Below are 23,213 nucleotides of genomic sequence, written 5' to 3'. Positions count from 1 at the left end.
AAAATGAGACCCTGTCAAAAACTATATCAAAAAAATGATAAACTATAAAATTATTGTGAGGTACATTTTATTACAGGAGCAACCAACTACCCACAGACGAAAGCTTCTGGGCTTGGTGTGAGTAGAACTTGACTCCCACACCTTTGTTTCACCTAGCACATGGCTGTGAAGAAATCAAAATGCCCTATGCAGCAATCCTGCACAATTGCTAAGAATGTAAGCCAGGGACCCAAGGGCAAGACTGGAGAAAATAGAGACAAGCCAGGCCAGGCCTTTGCCTGCTGCGGCAGTACCGGGTGGCTAGATGCTAGCTGTGTTCCTGCATTAAGTCTGGTGACTTAAGTCATTCGTCCTTCCTGGGACTTCTAGGCGTGCGTCGCTTTCAAAGGAGAGTGAAGTGAATTGGAGACCTAAAGCTCCCTCAGAACACTGACAGCCCTTCACAAAGCATAACACTCTGGAAAGACTTACAACAGATAAGACTGCCTTCCTGCAGACCATTCCGAATTCTAGCAGCAATCTTGCCTGTATGCAGCCAGCCCAGAACAGGCACCCGAAGTCTGGAGGAAATCTTCAGCTCACGTCTCTCACCCTTCCCCCAGAGGTTACAATCTCAATATATAGTCAAGTCACACAGTCTGAATTCAAAGCCCATGGCCACCGTTCACCAAGGTTGTAACCTTGAGTACAACTTCCATCTCTGCCTCTGAAAACTAGGAGTACTGGTAGGACATCCAGCATGCTAACATCAAGACAGCTCTGAGTCCTGCGTGCAATGGATGCCCTGGGAATGTTGCTTGGAACCACTGGGCTCCTCCACAGATCACAGCTTCCGCCCTGACCTAGCCAGCCCAGAAATTTCCTCTCTGTTACTTTCAGCCCTGAAGAATGACAGGAGCAGAGTGCACAGGGCCTGTGACATAAATCAAAGGCAGATGATCTTCCTTTGGGGGCTTGTCCTTGTAAATCACACATGCTCCCTCAGCAGAGATGGGCTTGGATTCTTAATGAGCTCCCAGTCTGCCTCTCCCGGTGAACAGTGACTTCTCCAGAGTCTGGGGCACTAAAAAAACTCCAGCGATGTCCCAGATCACTAGAGAAGAACTGAGACTTGGCCAGATGCAGGCAGGAGATGAGAGCCCAGGAATCCTGACACCCAGTCCAGTGAAGATTTCACAAGAGCCAGGCAGGAAACCCATCAGTCCCAGCATAGCCATGAAGATATAAGGACACGCATTCTCTGTCAAGCATTTCAAAACAAGAGCCATTCTTTTAATTTTACTTTGTATTTATGTTTATGTGGGGAATGTCACATGTGTGAACATCTGCAGAATACAGGAGAAGTCATGGTTATTGGTGGTTGTGAGCTGTCTGACGTGGGTGCTGGACCAAACTCCAAACCTCTGCAAGAGCAACAAGTGCTCTTAACCACTGAGTCATCTCTTCAGCCCCATAGAAGGCTTTTTCTTAAGTGACCAGAAACCAGTCTGTTACCAATACGGACTAAATTCATACATAAAAGCCCATGATAAACTCAATTTCGGCTGGGTTAACTGCAGAGGTTGTTGTTGAATCTTATAGGGTAACAAGATTCTGTGTGTGATGGTGTGAAATATGATGGCCTGAGTTCTCTTCAGGCACCGACCGGGTCACCTGTGGGTTTAAACAGTTGGCTTTGGGGACAGGGGTGCAGCTCAGTTGGGAAAGCACTGACCTAGCACCCATGAAGCTCTGGGTTCAGTCCCCAGCACTTCATAAACAAGGATGATGGTCCAGGCTTGTAATCTCAGCACTGGGGAGGTGGAGGCAGGAAGATCTCGGGATGATTTTCCACTACATAAGGAATTTGAGGCCAGCCTGTGCTGCCTGGGACTCTGTCTTAAAAAAAAAAAAAAAAAAAAAAAAAAAAAAAAACCAAATAGCATATCTGAAATAGACCAGTGTCTTGGCAGCACAGGATTGTAAACAAGGCAAACAGAAGTCAAGATGACTCTATCCTGTCGTCTGTTTGACCAGTGACATTTTTATGGGAGTTTTAAGCTGAAAACAGTGAAACCGAGTACAAAATACAAGATGTGATGAGCTCGACAAGTGAGAAGTTTATTGGATGTGAACTATGGCTGCACTTAAGTAACAACTTTAATGGAAGCATTTTTCTTTGTCAATTCCTTTTTTAAAAAATCTAAAGATTGAATAAAAATAATGATTGTATCTGATCACAATAGTTATTTCTGAAAATGATTGTTTTTTCTAATAGAAAGCAATGTTAAGTAACCAAGCATCCACTTCGTGAGGTGCATTTCTGTTTCGCTGGCTATCATGTAACGGGTGACTTATGAAGGGTAGGGCAGTCCCTTCTTGGCTGTCCCTAATGTGTTCTTCCCTTTGGCGTGGCATTCACTATTCCAAATTCCTAAGCCTCTCCCCACCCCTCTTTCCCACCTGACTTCGGCAGGGAGGGTGGTTTCTCTGGGTGAGGATTTAGGGATAAAGAGTGCAAGCCTTTCATTTCCTCTCTCTTTGTTGGTAGCAGGGTGACCTGTGGAGGAGGACTCATGTCCATCCCCCTGCTGTAAGCAGGAGCAAGCTGCTGAGACATGGGCTTGTGCTGGCCAAGAAGTGTCAGCTGGGTTTGTGGCTTTGTCCACTCAGTTGTCATCAAGGAAGGGGACATTTTCATCTCTGCTCTGATTCATTCGTGTGTGTGTGTGTGTGTGTGTGTGTGTGTGTGTGTGTGTGTGTGTGTACATGTATGTAAATATGTGTGGTGGTGAGTGTGGTGCATGTGTTTTGTGAATGCATGCACATGGGTTGGTGTGTAAATGTGTGTGCACACATGTGGAGACTAGAAGTCAAGGTTGAGTTTCTTCCTCAATCATGCTCCACCATATTTCTTGAGACAGGGATTCTGTCTAAGTCTGGAGTTCACAAATTCAGTTAGGCTGGCTGGCCAATGAGCTCCAGGGATCTGCCTGTCTCCATTTCACCAGCGCTGAGACAAGAATGCACCACCACGCATGTCCTTTACCTTATTTCTTAGCTGATGCACAGCAGAAGCCAACAAGTCTCTTACTGATCAGAGCCCTGACCCCCCACCAACAAGACAATAGTGGTGATGCTGAGAATCATAAACATCTTAAAGATTCTTTGTATTTTGAATATTCACTGGGTCAGGCCTTGTGAAGAATTTAAATACATCATCTTATGGACTCTTTAGGGAGCAGCTGCAGAAAGCGGAGGTTAGAAACTAAGACATCTACCACTGCACACCTACCACGTGGCAGCAGAGAGGTTGGACTAGGCTGACCCATGCTGAGCCTGAACACTCACCCCCCTGTGTTTTTGGTGGGAGATAATCCCTTTACAAACTGTGATTGGATTAAAGCTGATTCAGACACTGTTCCCAGATATTAGGGATGGGGAAAGGGCTCACATCTTCTCACCTCTGTCCTGCAACCTTCACTCTCCTTTCTCACCCCAAATGACAAGTCTACAAGATCTAATTAGAAGATGGACCCTGTGTATAAACAACCAGTCATACCCAGCTTCCCACCCCACCTCTGTGGTCGTCTCAGCTGGAAGTCTTGGCTTCCAACTTGGCTTGGCACCTCCCTGCCCTGGGTCTGCCAGCACCAGTGTCTTCTGCCTGAGAGGGCCAGGGCACAAACTCTAGTACATAGTGGTGGAGTCATCTTATGCCAAGCACTCTTGGCAGGACCACACAATACTTTTTATGGGACAATTCAAAGGCCCTAGAATATTCTGATATTTCTTTCCAGCCAAAATTTCCCTCTCTAACCCCCAGCTAGCTTATGCCAGTGGCTAAGCTCCACCTTTAATATGTATTCCTCTGACTTAAAACACAATCTCCCATTAAAGAGGTCTGTTCAGGCTAGGAAAATGTCTCAGTCAGTACAGTACATGCCTGGCAAGCATGAAGACCTAAGTTAGGTTCCCAAAACTAACATCAATGGTTGGGAAAGGTGGTGCATGCCTGTAGTCCCAGAGCTGAGGAGGCAGAGACAGACACATCCATAGGACTTGCTGTTCAGCCAGCCTACCCTAGTTAGCAGGTTCCAGGCCAATGAGAGATTCTATTTCAAAATTAATCCAAGGTGCAGGGCACATGAAAAACAACACCTGAGGTATCCTCTGGACTCCATGCAGACACACACACACACACACACACACACACTATTTGATGGGAAACAATATTGTAAAGCCTTGGTGCTTCAGGTGGAATGGTGGACTTCCCTCTGAAAAGTTTGCTATGAGAAACAGGAGAGAGAATCCATATGGAAAACCTAGAGTTCTGGCACCGAAGGCACACACCACTACTCCCACTTGGTTGTGTCCACTTATATGATTGCCTGATTTAAGGACTTAGGGTTGGACCAGCATGGTCCTGCAAAGCAGTCTACCCTAGCATCACTTCCTGTTGCTGTGATGAAACACCTTGACAAGAGCAAGGGAAACGGGGCTTATTTGATTCGAATTTCCAGGTTACAGTTCATCACTGGCACAGTCAGGGTAGCAGGAACTTGAAACTACTGGTCATGTTATACCCACAGTCAAGAGCAAGGATTGGGACCTAGAGAAACGACTCAGCAATTAAGAGCGCTTGCTGCTCTTGCAAAAGACCTGAGTTTGTTTCCCAGAACCCATGCTAGACAGATCACCACCTGTAACTCCAGCTCCAGGGGATCTGACACCCTCTTCTAGCTTTGGCAGTCACTGCCTTCATCGTATCTCACACACACACACACACACACACACACACACACACACACACACTTAAAAGTAAAAATAAAATCCGCTTAAATCTTTTTTGGAAAAAGAACAGACAGTAATGAATTAGTTCATGCCTGCATATTAATGACACTATGCTTGCTTTCTCAACTCATGCAATTCAGAATGCCCTGCCTGGGGAATATGCCACCCACAGTGGACTCCCCACTTATCAATATAGTGCCCCACACAAACACCCACAGGCCAACCTAATATAGACAGTCCCTCAAGGATACCCTTCCCAGATGACTGTAGATTGTTGAAGCAGACAGTTAAAATGAAGCATCACACAGTCCATAGATCCCAGAATCTGGAAACTTGGACTCTGACTCCAGCTTGGCCTGGGAAAGTCACTGGTGTCCTCTGGGCCATCACTATTATGAAAAGAACCTTTTGATTGAAGAGAGGACAATAGCTCACAACATTTCTTAGCATTCCCTTTCTCACGGAAGTTCCCCCAAAGAGTCTGGCAATAGGCGGGTAAGGAAGTAGGAACCCCCAATGTCCTGGTGACTTCCCCCCAGGTCCCAGTGCTGCCTGATGGCAGAGTCAATGTGACTTATGGAGGCATCACTCAGAGTCTGGAGCAAGAGTCGTTTGTCAACATGAAGTTTGAGAATGTCAGAGGTGAGGCAGGTTCCAGGGAGGTCAACTCGGTGATGGTGACCACCTGGCCCACAGCAGCCCATGCCCCTTCAATATGGCACAGACCAATAATCAACAAGGAGGGTGATAAAGAGTTCTCAGGGACTGGACAGATGACTCACGGATAAAGGAACTTTCCACAAAGCCTGATGATCTGAGTTCAATCCTGGGACCCACGTGGTGGACAGAGAGAACCGGCTTCCACCATTCTCTGATCTCTGTATGTGTGTACACACATGCAAACACACATATGAGTAGAATTTAATTTTAAATTAATTTTAATATTTCTAAAGTCTCATCGTTGTGTTCCTGGAAAGCTTTGCCTCTCCATCAGTGGTGCACATAAGGCAAAGCTCTCCTTTCCTCCCATCTAGATGAGCAGCTGGCAAGCAATAGCCTGAGGATACTGCCTATGTCTGCTTCTCAGACTTCCATACACTACACATTACCTTGGTAGATGCAGACTCTCTGACGATGCATCTCTACTGAGCTCCCAGCTGCTGCAGGTCCAGGGATAACACTCTGAGCAGCAAAGCCCTAAGGAAGGTGGTAGAAATGGCCCATCTCTGTGTGTATAAATCTCAGAACACAGTTCAACCTCTAGCAGCATTGGTCCTGCCCTGAGGCTATGAAGCCCGTCCTGTGCAACACTCTCCTGTCCTCACTCACGAGATCTCGAGAGGACAGCAGGGGGAACTTGGAGGCCCCGTTCCCTCCAGGTCCTTCACACTCACCCACACACAGATTCTCCAGGGCTGTAGAGACATTCTTGGGGTATGACAGGTACACTAACCTGGGGGTCAGGACACCTGAGAGCCACCTGGCCTCTGCAACCTTTTCTTTGGGTGATGTTGCCAAAACACTTAAGTTCCCACCAAAAATGGACTCTATGTAGAAGACAGCACTGTCTAGAAACCTCCTACTGAATCCAAATGGCCGTGTAGCTCCATGATGTATTTTCTGCCCCGGGAGCTGAGAATACAGATTCAGAAAGTGTGCAGGGAGCTGTGGGTGTCAGTCTCCCAATGGGTGTGCAGTAAGAAATGAGAGGAAATGTGAAATTCTGTAAATATTAGTCCTTGGACTAACTTTTAACTTCTGCAGCCCAGGCTAATTTTGAACTCGCCATGTAGCTCAGGCTGACCTCAGACACACAGCGATCCTCCTGCTGAAATTACAGGTATGCACCACCATGTCAGGCTGTTTTTTTCCTCTTGTTTAAAATGAATAAACCTGAACCTTTGCCTGGAGCCTCCAGCCACGTTTGGTAATTCAAAGACTCTTGGGTACTGCAGCTGACCTTCTAGACCACAGCCATAGTCAGTAGCCCCACAATGAATCTTTGTCTAAAAACACTCGAAAAATTTTTCCTCCTCTAACCTGAGAGAATCTCCACACAGTATTGGCAGTCCTGTCAGGGAAGCATGGTGCTGGTGCTATGCGCAGAGCCTCCTGGAATTCAGCACATCTAGGCTCCTGACCAGCCCCAGCTGCCTCAGGCAAGTCACTCTCTGAAACTGACTCTAATTGTTTTCATCTGTTGAATGGATGTGGTTCCATGGGTAAAGTGCCTGCCTACCATGCACAAGGTCCTGGGTTTGATCCCCAGCACCCAATAGACTAGGCATGGTGGCCCAGACCTGTAATCCCAGAATTCGGGATGCAGAGGCATAGGGTTCAGGAGTTCAAGGACATCCTTACCAACAGAGTGAGTTTGAAGCCAGCCTGGGCTACATGAGAAGAAAACAAAAGAAGAAAAAAAGAAAAAAGAGAGAGACGTAAAGCAGAGTGGGAGAAAGAGAGAGAAGGAGGAAGAGATGAGACAGAGTGGGCAAAAGGGGGAGGGTGGGAAGAGGAAGAAAAAAAAGAGGAGGAAAGCACCTCAGATCCTCAGGCATGTCATCCACGTGATGTTGGTTTATTGGGGACCACACTGAGTAGGGACTTGCAGCTTGGACTTAAGGCTCTTCTCAAAGAGTCCAGACCAAATTCGTTCTTGATGCAATTTCTCTGTAACTCAATCACCATCTTCTTTTTCTTTCAGAGACCTGCCACTCAAAGGATATTCTCCACACATCTAATGAACTCCAGCACTTTTAGGTGCCCTGGGGCCACTCACTCCATATATTTCTTTTTACTTTGGTTTGCCTTCTCCTCACAGGTGGGCAATAAGAGGGAAGTGAGGGACAGGAGTCTCTCCCTTTGCAAAGCAAGCTATCTTTTATTCCAATTCTCCTGACCCCCATTCTCTCCTTCCGAGTTTGGACTGAGGCAGCATCTTGCTCTGGTTATACAAGATTCTGATTAAGTTCTCCAGCCTGCTCCATAGTCACAAGGTGAATAAGCAAATAAACTGCTGCCCGTAAGCAAGACATGAGCCCTGGGTACAGAGAAAACTCTCTGAAAGCCGCAACAACCAGGATCACATTCAAAGAACTGTGAAAGTGTGAATAAAAGAGGAGAGGGAACTGGCATGCACAAGAAACGGGGACTGAGCCAGGCAGTGCTAGTGCACGCCTTTAATTCCAGTACTCAGGAGGCAGAGGTAGGAGGATCACTAAGTTCGAGACCTGCTTGGTCTATGGAGTGAGTTCCAGGACAGCCAGGGCTACACAGAGAAACCCTGTCTGGAACAAAACAAAACAAAGAAACAGAGACTGATTGAAGTAGGATGCCTTGGGTCTCAGTGGTGGAACAGGTGAAATAGGGTATAGCATCTAAACATGGGGCCTGGGTCAAGCCTCCTCACTTTCATGAGACTCAGTTTCCTTCAGTATCAAGTGGCAGAATCGTGTTGAGGAGCATCTAGGAAGCCCTGACCTGCCAGGTTCATGGATAACAGGCAACATGAAGATTAAAGCTGAAGAGGTTTGGCAGTTTGAGAGGAAAGGGTAAACTTCTGTGATGTGTGTGTTACTAGTCTCATTGCTGTGACCAAATCACTGGCGAGAAGCAACTTGAAGAAGAAAAAAGATGGTTCCAGCTCATAGATTAAGAAGAAATGCAGTCCATCATGGCAAGGAAAACTTGGTGGCAGAGAGGGGTAGAGCTGAATCCCTGCAGCCACATTCCAGCAGAGAGCAGACAGGAAGTGGGGCAGGGCATGAGACCTCAACCCCTACCCCCCAATGACCCACCTCTCCCAAAGAGGCTCCACCTCCTAAAAGGTCTACAACCTCCCAAAACAGCACCACCAGTTGGGTAGCAAGTATTCAAGCACATGAGCCCGTGGAGGACATTTCTCATCCAACCACAGTAGATGTGAAAGAAACACCAGGTTTGGATGGTCTGTGAGCATCCTCAGCCTCAGCCTCCCAGTCTGAACAGAAAAGGTGACTTCCCCTGCCATGAACATCACAGGGGATGGTCCAACTGTCCAGGGAAAGCATACTGACTGAATGACAAACACTCAGTGATGTCTGTTCTCTCCTTACCTCCGAGAATTAGAAATAAAAGATTGTTGGGAAAAATTATTTTAAGGTGTGTTACTTTTGTTTGTGTTGCATTTGTTTAACTCTGTGAAGCTGTGCTGCTGTGCCTGTCTAAAACACCTGATGGTCTAATAAAGAACTGGCCAATAGCAAGGCGGGAGAAAGGATAGGCGGGGCTGGCAGGCAGAGAGTATATATAGGAGAAATCTGGGAGGGAGAAAAAGGGAGAAAGGAGGAGGCAGAGAAGGAGGAGGACTCCAGGGGCCAGAGCCACCCAGCTACACAGCAAGCCATGGAGTAACAGTACAATTTACAGTAGTAAGAGAACAGGAAAAGCCCCGAGGCAAAAGACAGATGGGTTAATCTAAAGTTACGGAAAGCTGGCAAGAAACTAAGCTAAGCTAAGCTAAGGCCAGGCAATCATAATTAAGAGTAAGCCTCCATCAGTGATTTATTTGGGAACTGGGTGGCTGTCCCCAAAAAGAGTAAAAAAAAAAAAACAGCAACAAAAGATTTACTTTTTTTTTTACTTTGTGCCTTGTCCAAGCAGAGGCCAGGAAAGCTCAGAGACTTTGTCACATTCACATAGATGCGCCCCTGGCCCTGGCAATAGGCATGAGGTATTCATGCACATCTGTGCCTATGTGCATTCTGAGCACACTCCAAGCTTAAGTAGTAGGATTCCACTCTGTGGGAGGGTGGAGAGAAAATCCATTCATCCCCTCAAAATAAATGATAGAGCTTTGCTGCCCCTCTTGTCTCGAGAGCACTTGAACTGAAGAAGATACAAACTGATTTGTGGTCCTTCAGTCCCTGCACCGCATGGGGTCGTGTCTCCCAGGGCACCAGGTGCGGTGCAGCACAGAGAGGAGTCTGATTGACAGATACTCCTCTGTCAGTTCCTTCACTTACTCTCCTTTTCACTTGTTCTCCACCCCACACACACGGGGGACATAATTCCTCTGTGATTAGGGATGACATCCTGCGTGGGATTCCGTTTACGTGAAATGCTAAATTCTCCCGTTTGTGTCTGTTAGCCCAGCCTCGCCCGTAACTCTAGATTCATGTGTTCGATTGTCTGCTCAGATTTTTCACGTGGGCATTGAATGTGAACTAAACAGGAGTAAAAGGACCTTGAATACCTCCCGAAGAACTCTTAAGGCTGCCTCAAACAAACGAATGATGGCTAGGAGCCAGGCCTTCTCCCTCTTCGCTCTTCGCTGATAATGGCACCGCCATCTGCCAAGGGACCTAGAAGCCATCCTTCCTCAGTCTTGACTCCATCCATCATCCAGCCGGGCCTCACTCTTTCCAAACACACTCCGAGCCTGTGCATTTCCCAGTGGCTCGCTAGGAAGTCCTTTAAGTGAACTCCCATCACATCACTCCTTAACTACTGAAGCAGTGATTGGGATGCTGGCTTCTCCCCTGCAGGGCACTGTCACGCAGCAACTGAGCTGACGAGCATCGACTGCTTCACTCTGCTGCTTTAAAAGCCTAGGGTCACGCCTGGATATTTCCCCCAGAAGACACCACGTCAGCATCTTCCAGGGACACCTGCACACCCGTGGTTACTGCGACGCTGTTCACAACGGCTGAGTGATGGAACCAACCCAGGTGTCCACCCAGAAAAGAACAGATAAGGAAAATGTGGTGTGTGTACATAACGGGATTTTTTTTCCCAACCATAAAGAATGACACATTTCTGTCATTTGCAGAACAGTGGATGCCACTGGAGATAACTGCATTAAGCGAAGAAAGCATGTTTTCTGTCATCTGCGGTCCCGAGGGTCTGTACAGTCACATAAACTCACGTATGTGCATAGGACATGAAAGCAGAAATGAGACTGTCTAGAGAAACAAAGAGGGCAGGGGAGTGGGGCAAGAAAGGTGAGGAGACTAGGCTCAACATACAATATTAATATTACACTGGAACAAAATCTTTGAAACATATTTTTTAAAAGAAAGCAGCCACCTATAGCATAATAGCTAACTAACAGGGACCACCATGAACCCCTTGCTCCAGTCAACATTTGGCATTTTTCACCCCCCTCCCCTTCACATGCTAGCCTCTGTCATGGCTGTTAGAAATGGAACAGTAAGGAAGATCACCCAACCTTGGGGTGCTGCCTTCTACCAGGACTGTGGATGAGACAGGGCTGTGCATGGGACTGCTGGGACACCACTCTTAGAGAAGCTATTAGAAGTGGCCTCAAGGAGAAGGCTGTGCTTAAGCAAAGAATTGAGGGCAGAAGGGAGTAAGCCCCAAATAAGAGGAATATTTTGGAGAAGGCTCTCCAAACTGAAAGAACAGTCCTACAAAAATCATGAGGCAGAAGGACACCTGGCATGGTGAGGACACATTGTGGAGAAACCCTGGAGGCCACTGTGAGCAGTTAGATTTGTGCTCTCCACGTGATGGGAAGATGTTGACAGTACGGATTGAAAGAGTGATTAGAAGACATTAAAAGAAAGGCAGGGTGTGACATTTTTAAAAGAATGCCTTCTATTGAGGACAGAATAAAGAAACTAAAAGCAGATCAAATAACAGGTGTGTGCAATAGCCCAGGCAAGAGTCCATGGGGCTTGAGCTGTGAGCTGTGGGCTGTGTGGCAGCTTTAAACTTACCAGGAACCATCTTCCAATTCAGAGAACTATCTTTTTTTTTTTTTTTTTTTTTGAAACAGGGTGTCTCTGTCTCTGTGTATCCCTGGCTGTCCTGTAACTCACTCTGTAGCCCAGACTGGACTCAAACTTCAGTCTGGTCGTCCTGAAGTTTAGATCAGGAAGGGACTTGATCACACCTTCCTTTTCGCTTACAATTTCACGATCTTGAAAGATATTCAAAGAGAAGCCAAGTGCACACACAGAACTCTCAGTATCCACAGCAACATTCATGTATACTCACCAGTGCCCAGCCTCCCCAAGTCCCCAGAGCATCACTCACCTCTATGGTACCTTTCCCATGTCCCCAGAGTAAGGATCGATTTTCAAGTGTCTATTCATTTCACAAATACATATGAAACCAACTCTTGAGAAGCTGATGGTCCAACAGCAAACAAAACACACAAGCCTGCTCTTGACTGCTAATATTCCTGTCAGAGACAGACAAAAAAAAGAACAAATAAATAAATGAGTAAAAATCATGTCAGATGATGTCAGGAAGCATAAAATAGATAAATAAGAAACTGTGATGCCAAGTTGTCACCATCTGAAGCAGCTGCAAGCATTTAGATGAACTCTGGATTTTGATAGCATCCAGTGTACATAGATTTGATGGTTCTCCCTGCTAGAACAGGGCTCAATGCCTTTTTGTTAGAAATCCCTGGTACCCTGATGTCCAGCCTGATTCTATTTCACAAACCAAAACTCAATGTGTAAGTCCAGCTTGTATTTGAGACACAGCTTGTCTCCAACTCCATAAACCCCACTTCAGAGTACAGCACACACGTGAACTGGGTCCACATGTTTGACCTTGAAATGCTTTCATCGCTGAACTATCAGTTTATCTTCTGAACTGAAATGGTCCTAAGGCCAGTCTGCTGCGTGCCTTTGACAGCACACTTGACTGGACAGACCAGCTGAAGGGAAGAGAAGGCACTGTAATGATGTCTTTGCTGTGTGGAACAGAATCCTGCACACTCCTGCCCTCCATCAGTTTGGGCCCTGGAAGAAGTATGAAGTATGCTGAGGCAGAACAGGCTAGGCTGCAGGAAGAAGAAATGCAATTATAAGTGTTTCATCTCTGAATGGGTTGGAAAATGTTGTCCCTGAGTCCTTCTACTCTTTGTTATCTAATTCTTTGGGGAAGATTATATCAAAAAAAACATAGACTGGGCATCATTTAAATTTGTCTCAAGCTTAGTTCTACTTCTAACACACTACACAACCTTTGAAAAGTCATGTCTTAAACCTCAGTGCTTCACCTAAACAATAGATGATACACACATACATACATATATACATACATACATAGGGTTGGCATAGAGAAAGAAATTAAATAAGAAAGCAATATTAATACATATAGATACATACTTACATATATTATTGATGCATGCAGATAGATCTGGTTGATAGAGATGATTGATACATAGACTTAAATGATATACATAGATAAGTAGATGGCATAAATGAGAGATAGATAGATAGATGATAGATAGATAGATAGATAGATAGATAGATAGATAGATAAAGATAGATGATTGATTGATTGATTCATGATATAGATATATAGAGAGAGGGTATAGATATAAATACAGGTTATACAGAGATAGATATAAATAGATGTAGGTAGAGATAGATGATAGCTGAATAGAGATACATAGATTTTTGTCTTAATTATATTTCTGTTTCTATGATAAAATATCCTAACAAAAGCAGCTTAAAGAGTTTATTTTGGCTCACAGTCCCAGGGGGATACAGGCCATCATGGTGAGGAAGACACAGCAGCAAGCAGGGAAGGCACAGTGGCAAGAGTAGAAGGTTGGATGGTCACATTACATCTGCATCTGGAAGCAGAGTGCAGTGGATTCATGGTGTGCTCAGCTTCCTTTCTCCATGTATTTGTTTTATTTTGAATTATGTGTGCATGGAAGTGGGTATATGCACACGTGAGTTCAGGTGACTAAGGAAGCCAGAAGAGGGTATCAGATCCCCTGGAGTTGAAGTTATAAGTAGTAGTGAACTGTCTGACATGGGTGCTAGGAACCAAACTTGGTCTCTGAAAGAGCAGTACATAATGTTAGTCACTGAGCCACCTCTCCAGCCTCCTTTCTGCATTTATACTGTTTGGGATTCCATCCATAGAAACATCCTACCCACAATGGGTTGGGTATAAAATGTGTGACGTCAATGGGATAGACAAGCTATCAAAACCTAGAATGTCAAGTGTATCACCCAAGATCTTAGAACATAGTTGGAGCTTGTATTAGTTGCGTTCATATCAATTTGGCATAATGCTGATGACAGTGATAGTAGTGATGCCGGTAATGATGGTGGTGATATTGATGGTTAGTAAGAATGATGATGACAATGATGAGGAGGAGAAAGAGGAGGTAGAGGAGGAGACTTATGTAGATGATAATGGTGACAGTGATGTCAATAATGATATTGATGACTATTGTAACTTAGTTTTGTTGTTACTGCTTTGACAAAACATGTAGTGGGTAGCTGTTCCAGCTTTGATCTCGAAGCACTGCCCCTAGTGTGGCAGCAAGTAACTGCCACACCTGCCTATGACCTGCCCTGGGGTGTGGCCAAGAGGGACCCCTTAAGATACGAGATACATATGTGTTCACTCTCTTAGCTCTTCAAATCCTGGAGGCTGGATTTGCAGACCAAGTCAGAGTTCCCCAGAGAACTACATTGGATTGTATCTCATCTCTCCTGGATCCTGTAATTGTCCCCGTATTGGTTCTAAGTTACCCCTGAAATAAACCTCTTTTAATTACCATATAAACTACATGGAATTGCCTCGCTAATTATAGCAATAAAAACACCATGGTCAAGGCCACTTAAAGAAGAAAGAGTTTGTTCTGGCTTACAGTTTCAGGGATATAAGAGTCTATCCTGGCAAAGAAACATGGTAACAAGTGGTAGGCAGGGTGACTAGAACAGCAAAGTGAGCATTCACAACCTCAATCATAAGCACAAAGCAGAGAAAGAGAACTGTAAGCCAGGTGAGACTACAAACACTTAAGTCCCACCCCCAATAGCATACTTCTTCAAGCAAGGATTCACTTCCCAAAGATTCCATAACCTCCCCAAACAGCTCCACCAACTGAGGACTAAGTGTTCAAACACATGAGCCTATGGTAGACAATGTACATTCAAAGCAAAAGCCATGATGATGAATATGCTGCAGCAACAGTAGATGATGATGATGAGAGGAGGAGGAGGCAGGTAATGATGAGGAGGAGGATGATAGTGGTGATGATTATTATAGTGGTGATGATAATGATGACAACTATGATGATTAAAAGGAGGAGAATAGTGATGATGCTGCTACTGATGATGATGATGATGAGACTGATGATGATGGTGATATTACATGGTGATGATAATGATGGTGATTATGCCAATGATAACAATTAGGGTAATGATGACTATGATGATGATAATAATAATGGTAATGATAATGGTGATGATGATAATGACCACCACAGCCTCAGCTACTCCTCACCTGCTCACATCCTGACAGAACAAGAAGCAGAAGGTAGACAGGAAGTAGGACCTGGCTATAAGACCTCAAAGCCCACCCCTATTCATCCACTTTCTCCAGTGAGGTTGCAGCATAAAGTTTCCACAGTCCTTCAAAACAGTGCCATCAGCTAGGAACCAAGTGTTCAAAAGCATAAGCCTGTGGGAAACATCTAGCATCTAAACTGCAATACATATTTTCTTATCTTATCTGCATCCCTCCTGCCACAGTGACTTCTACCCTTGTTTCTTCTTCATGAGGGTAATTAGAGGGGGTAAATACTTCAACTCCAAATGTCAGTTATTGAGCAGGCAATGATATAGACAGAAAGAGGCAAAAGTTTTGTCCGTGAAGAAGTGAGATGACCTTCCCAATATCCCATCTATGCCACAGCTTCCCTTCCTCATCTGAAGTGGTGGAGCACCTAGGCTAGATGATATTTATCAAGGGTGGGTTGGCTTCTTGTCTCAAACTAACTGTGACTCACATTCCCTTAAAGATTAAGTTGCAGAGTCGTTCATTTCCTTGAACCACTCTGTGGTTCATTTCTTTGACCACTGCATAGAATGCAAGTCTATGAATAAGCCATCACTTATTCATGCTGACTCCTTCAAATGGACTCTTGGGCTATCTCCAGGTTTTTCCTTTGTTAACAGTTCTCCTGTGAGCATGGTGTGACATCTCTGTCTGCTCTTTTTCTGCAGAAACATCCTGGCTATTGTTGGCTTTTTACTCTATGGTAGAACCTTCAGAGTCATCTTAATCAAGGTCTGTGGGGAAAATAAACCCTGTTGGCTTTACTCTGGTAATCTTCTAAACTTAGAGAACAAGTTTGCAGAATGGATTCTATGATATTAACAATTCTTATCCATGAATATGGTCTCTCTCTCTCTCTCTCTCTCTTTCTCTCTCTCTCTCCCCACCCCCTCCTATTTAGGTCTATTTTAATATCACTTTCAAAGGCTTTATATTTCTCTCTAGATATCTTTTAGATTTATTCAGATTTATTTCTAAGCTTCTAGCATTCTCTAATATACTAATATAATCATCTTATTTCTTCTTTTTATATCTAAACTTATGTCAAGCATGATGCATTTTTCATACAAAGGCTTCCTCATCTATACTCAGTAAAATGCGGTTTTAATGTCAGTGTTAGGGGAGCGCCCTTGGGAATGAGACTGTCATGGGGAGAAGACTGATTCTTCTTTCTTTCTGATTCTGGTCCTTCCGCTGTCAGCTGTGCAGCTTTGAGTCAACTCCTTGCCTTCTCTGGACTTAATATTTCCTGTGGTGGTTTCTATCAAAAAAGCTGACATAAGTACTCCTTCTTGTACAGTCATTTTCCACCGCGCAGTGGAATCATCTTTCTGTCCCTGTGCTCTATGATTTCTTTGACAAACATAAACAGAGCAATGAATGCTGGGTAGGTTCCATGAACATACAGTTTCTGTGTGGTCTCTTGAAGTGCTCACTCTGAGAGGAGCTAGCGTCCATGTAAGAGAAGACCACCATGCTATAAAAAGGCCAAGCTGGTCCATGCGTGTGTGATAGCTGGGGGGGGGGAGTGGGGGATGATACTCCGTCAACCCTCAGTTCCTCTAACCACTTCACTCAGATGATCTAATGGTGAAGAGGTGTGCCAAGATAGCCCAACAGAACTTCATGACGAACCAGTACAAATCACCAGTCAGTGGACAAAGTGACGTAGGACAGTATTGTCTGAAGTCACTAGAAATGGGGTGATGTGATGGTTATTCAGAAATAGTCAGCAGCAGATAAACCAGTGCTCAAAAGCCACAACCCATGGGGATGTCTGTCAGATACAGATATTACTTTACAGAGCTATACACTTTTCTTATTATCACCATTCAGCAAAGAGGGAAGACTCTTACGTTCAATAATTGGAAGCCTATAAAGAATATCTTTTTCAATAATGAAAGGAAAGAAATTAACAAAGAGGAGGAAGACTGCCTGTCTACCTGATAAACCTCAGACCAGATGACCTCAACTCCTTCCATGAGTACCTTAATGTGATACCACTAAATATCATCCAAAGGGAAAGCAATTAAGAACCTGACATGGTGGCTTGTGCATAGAATCTAAGGATTTGTATCAATATGAGTTTGAGATCAGCCTGGGCTATGTGTAAATTCTGAGCCATCCTGGGCTAACACACAGAGTGAGTACTTGTCTTGAAAAAGCAAAGGAAGGTATGGGAATGAGACAGAAAGGGGAGGGGGAAGGGAGGTATGGTAGTTTGAATGAGAAATGTCTACCACATTCTCAGGCATTTGAATACTCTGTCCCCAGTTGGTGGTGCTGGGGGGTGGGGGTCTTAGGTGCTGCAGTCTTGCTGAAGGAAGTGCATCACTGGAGGTAGGCTTTGAGATTGAAGAGCCTCACGCCATTTCAGTTTTCTCTTTCTGTTTCGTGCTGTGGTTCAACTTTCGAGCTCTCAGCTTTCTGCTCCCACTGACTGCTGCCATGCCTCCCCACAGCTCTGATGGACTCTTATCCCCGAGGAACCATAACCCCAAATAAACCCTTCCTTCTATCTGTTTCCTTGGACCTGATTCTTTGTCACAGCAACCAAAAGGTAACTGATACAGGAAGAGAGGGGGAAGCATTGAAAACGATGTTGATAAGGTATGGTTAGAACTGGGAATGACTGATAGGGAGGGTGAGGAGGCAGAACTCTGCTACTCTTACAGGAAGTAGACCTAGAGGACTGAGGTTGTGAGGAGGTAAGCTTCCACCCACCAACATGGCCTCACTCCTGCTCATCATCCTTCTCCACTGAACATGATTTCAGTCTAGATCAGATTTCTTCATATAATTCAAAATCACGTTCAAGTTCTTGCTAATACGATTGTTTATTCAATAAATCATTTGCATTAACCTACTTCATTATGGAAATGACTTTTAAGGTTGTTTTTCTTCCAATACACTCCCAAATTATTTAAATGATATTCAAGCACTAAGAATTACCCCATTTGTTAGACTACCCCAGTAGACAACCCTCTGTGTGTGAGCACATGGACTCACTTAGGTATGTGTGTACACATGCAATAAGGTTAGATATGTGTGGAGATCAACCTCAGGCCTTGGGTTCCATCTACCTTGTTTTTCAGATTAGTGCTCTCCCTAGCATGGAGTTCACTGGGTAAACTAGGCTGTCTGACCAGCAAAACTTAAAGATGTGGCTCTTTCTACCTCCCGACTGCTAAGATTAAAAGCATGAGGTACCTACCACACCTGTCTGTTTTAGTAGGTTCTGGGGGCCACACTCAGGTCCTCACCAACTGAATTGTCTCCCCAGCCATGACTCTTTAACTCTCACCATCTATGAGCCAATATTCTTCAAGATAAACTAATTTGTTCAAAATATTGTTTATTCTAGAGGGCTGTGTTGCTTTCTCCCTTCACTCTGAGATCTCTTCAGCTTGAAAGATTTTTCTTGTTCTCTATATTGATAAATCCTCATGGTTTAAATACACAAATCCCCTTATGGTAAAACACACACACACACACACACACACACACACACACACACACACACACATTGAACACTACATGCTAGACCTAAACAAAGCACTAAAAACAGACTATTTAGAAATTCAGGATATTAAGAGCAAAACCTGAGGAATCCCTTTTTCTTTTTTAAAGATTCATTTTATTCTTAATTATATGTATGTGTGCCTATCTGTGCACATGTGAGTGTGGTGCCCATAGAGACCAAAAAAGGACATCCAACTCCCTGGAGCTTAGAGTTACAGGCAGTTGTGAGCTGTTTGACATGGTCACTGGGAACCAAACTCGGGTCTTCCGCAGGAACAGCACGTGCTCTTAACCACCGAGCCATCTCCCCAGCCCCAGAAGTCCCTTCTTTACAGCCTAGCTGCCCAGTTTATTTCACCTGTCAGTCATAGATTTATGGAGAAGGCTGTTTCATTCCTTAATGAGACATCTGAATGAGATGCCAGCAAAGAGCCCAATTTTGAAAAGAGCATCAACTCCATCCCACCACATGCTAGCCACATAGCAGCCTAATAGAAAGAAAAGGAAAGAGTGCCCTGATTTGCCTTCCCAGAACAAAATTAATTATGAGAATTTCAACTCTTTCTAGGTCTCTGAGCACTCCTGCCTTTCCCCTGGAGAGTTAGTTATAAATGAGTTTGCACTTTCTGTGTGGGTAAGGCAGGCGAAAACTGATGGCCTTAACAGGAGACTCCATTCCTCCTCCAGCTGCAGGGCTCCTTGGAGAGCCTCCCTGGTCTGGCTCCTCCTGCGTATGGAGGCTCTGGTATTCTCTATGCCTATCTCCTCTCAACCTTGACCAGTGGTTCTCGACCTTCCTGATGCTGTGACCCTTTAATACAGTTCCTCATGTTGTGGTGCCCCCGCAAACATGAAATTATTTTTGTTGCTACTTCACAACTGTGATTTTGCTACTGTTATGAATCATAATGTAAACATCTGTGTTTTCTGATGGCCTTAGATGACCACTGTGAAAGGGTCATAGACCTCCAAAAGGGTCATAACACACGGGTTAAGAACCACTGACCTTGAGGGCCTGGAGAGATGGCTCAGAGGTTAAGAGCACTAACTGCTCTTCCAAAGGTCCTGAGTTCAATTCCCAGCAACCACATGGTGGCTCACAACCGTCTGTAATGAGATCTGGTGCCCTCTTCTGGCCAGCAGTCACATATGCTGTATACATAATAAATAAATAAATCTTTAAAAAAATAATAAATAAAAATAAATAAATAAATAAATGTAATTTTAAAAAAAGAACCACTGACCTTGACCACACACCTGAGTTCATCTTTATTTTTTCTTTCTTCCTTTCCTGAATGTATGTGTGTGTGTGTGTGTGTGTGTGTGTGTGTGTGTGTGTATGTGTGTGTGTGTGTTGCATAGCATGTACACATACATGTGTGCAGGGGCACATGCAGAGGCAAGAATGTCCTTCATTATTACTCTCTACCTTATCCCCTGAGATGGGGTCTCTCATTGAGCCTGGAAGGCCCAGCTATCCTCCTGCCTCTCCTCCAACCACAGCGGGTCACAGGAGCATGTGCTGCTCAGCTTTTTGCATGAATTGTGGGTCTGAACTCAGGTCCTCACGCTTGCACAGCCAGCGTTCTTACACACAGTGGTCTCCCCAGCCCCAGGTTCATTCTGCTTGTGCGTCTGTCCACAGAGGCTCATAAAAAATCATAAACTCAGCATCCTCTTGGTCAAGCAGGCCTGCACTTCTGCCTGGAGGCTAGGCCTATCCCTCTCTGCCCCCCTCTGTGAGACACTGTCTTCCTACTCTCAGCTAATATGATCTGTGTGTTTTATTCATTCATTCAGGAGACATTTTTCATCCCTATTTTGTGTCCTATGCTGCATGAGACTGTGTGGGATAGAAAAGTGAATGAAATACCCCAACTTCAACAGGCCAAATGTATAGCAACAGTTAAATTAGACATCGAGCTGACACACCGCCATCGCGCACCTACCGTCACTGTCACAGTAGGAGAGGTAGACAGAAACCAATCACACGCTTCGTGTTACCTCCCCGGCACCCATAGCTTTGTGTGGGTGTAGATACTATAACGTTAACCTACATAGGAGGGTTGTGAAATTTCAGTGGAGAGAGAAGTCACTTTGGCCAGAGACAAGAGAGGGAGCAGCACTGAAGGAAACTTTAAGAAAGAGACAGGAAATAGAGTTTGTGAAAATAGCATTTTGTCCATTAAGACTGAGCCGGAGAAGAAAACCCACAGGCCTGTCCAGGGCTATCGCTACTATTATGGTGAGCAAATACATGGTGGGGTAGGGAAGAGAGAGAGAATGGTTCATGTCCTGTAGAGAGAAGCAGATCTGAAGAGGTGAAGGAGCTGAGGAGCGGGCTGAGGTGGGTGGCCTGCTTGCCACTCAGGGCCATGGTGATGTCCCGGCCTGGGCTGCTGCCACGGGACATATCTGGGCCTGTGGCCCCACTGCAGCCCTGGTCTGTATGGATGTCCCTGGCCCCTGTTAACACCAAAGGCAAAGAGGATAGGGCTGCATAGTTGGCGCTGCCCCTCACTGACTGCAACACCAGGGTAAACTGGCCCCGCCCCTCACCAGCTGCAGCATGAGAAAGTGGATCCTGCTCCTCTCCTGGGAAGTATGACAGAGCTGACCCTGTTGGGGGAGTCCAGAGGCAAGCGGGCCCTGGGGGTATGAGAGTGGGAGAACTGGTCCCGCCCCCTCATCTGCCATGTGGGGATGTGGGAGAGGGAAAGATGCCCTCCCCGCCCCCTCGCCCCTTGCCACTTATGGCAGACAGGAGAACTGACCCAGGCCCTCACCAACTGCAGCACTCCACTTGGGAGAGCAAGCCATGCACCTCACCTGGGCAGCACAGTGGAGCTGACCCTGCTGGCGGAAGCGTGGGTGAATGGGACCTGAGAATGAGGGGAGAGAGGGGCTGGCCCCACTCATCTGTCATGCTGCAGCATGGGCAGGAGAGAGATGCCTCCCCTTCCCTGCCTGCCGCAGTCGGGAGAGCTGATCCCTGGGTCATGAGAGTGCAAGAGCTGGTCCCGCCTGCACTGTCTGCAACACTCTGAAGAGCAGGCCCTGTACCTCACCTGGGCAGCACAGTAGAGCTGACCCTGTTGACTGGGGCACAGGTGAGCCAGCCAACCTGTGCCCTGTGAGTGTTAGAGATCTGCCATAAGGTGGCATGGGTGAGGGAGAGAAGCCCCCCCACACACACACTTGCTGTTTGTGACAAATGAGAGAGCTGGCCCTGACTCTCACCAGCTGCGGCACTCAAGAGTAGCTCCTGCACCTTCCTGGGCAGCATAGTAGAGCTGGACCTTGTGGTATAGGTGTGAGTGAGCCAGCCACAAGTGTGTGGGAGCAGAAAAACCAGCCCCATCTCTTGCTGCTTGCTGTGTAGGGTAAGTTAGCTGGTGCTGAAGAGCTCACCCTGGTGGCCAGCTGACCAACCCAGCAATTGCACAGGCCCTGAACCAGGACTATGAGTTGACCCACCCCAACATCCACCCCATCTATGATCTGCTGAAACACATGTAGAAGCTGGTCCTGAAGACTCAAAGCTTCGGGATCTCCAAGACACAGGACAACAACAGGATGTTCAAGAGGAGTCCCGGTGAATGCCCAGTATCAATAGTGCAATAGTGCAGCAGACACCAGAGGCCTCCAACCAGACCAATGACTCGTTGCCATGAACGAGTAAAGTAAAGATGTGTAGACTAAAGAGTACTCTATGTGGCTCACTGTGTCACACTACAGCCTCCACAATGAGATTTTTCTTTTCTTTTCTTCTTTCTTTCCTTTTAAATCTTATATTGTTTTGTTTTGGGGGAGAGGTTGCAGAGGGCAGATGGGGGAGTAGGGGACAGGAAGATGATTGGAATCGAGATGCATGATGTGAAATCCACAAAGCATCAATAAAAAGTTAAATTAGAAAAAAACAGCATTTTGTTTATTCTGAAACTCCTGGACACACGGAGTATTATTTAACACGTAACTTATTCAGATGACCAAGAAGACTAGGTAGACATGATGAGGAAGAGAAAACTTCACAGGCTCTTCCCAGTCTTCCCTAACTATAAAAATCAGTAAAGACAGGAAAGGCATGAATGGCATCCAGGCCTGTGATGCAGAAGGAAGGAAACAGCCCAATCTGCAAACAGAGTGAGTGTTACACTGAGTGGAGCTGTATGTGTATATGGACATGTATGTGTGTGAGTGTGCATGTGTGTGAATGTGTACATGTGGTTTGCATATGTGCATGCATGTTCATATGTGTGCTGGTCCACATGCAAAGGCAGGTGTGTGTCATGGCGCATGTGGAGGACAGCCTCTGTGGGGAAGAAACAGGAGGACCACTGGGGATTGCTGACTACTGAGCCAACTCCAGGTTCAGTAAGAGGCATTTGATACCTTACTCTGGCTTCTATGGGCACCCAGGCATGTGCACACTTGTGCACACACATACACACACACACACACACACACACACACACATACACACACATACATCACATACCAATAAGTTAAAATAAATAGTGCTGCTATGAACCAATAAGTTTGAAAAAAATAGATAATCTATACATGCATACATACATACATAAATAATAAAT

Source organism: Peromyscus leucopus, chromosome 8b (assembly GCF_004664715.2).
Source record: "Peromyscus leucopus breed LL Stock chromosome 8b, UCI_PerLeu_2.1, whole genome shotgun sequence".
Classification (NCBI taxonomy): Eukaryota; Metazoa; Chordata; class Mammalia; order Rodentia; family Cricetidae; genus Peromyscus; species Peromyscus leucopus.
This window is presented reverse-complemented; position numbering follows the sequence as displayed.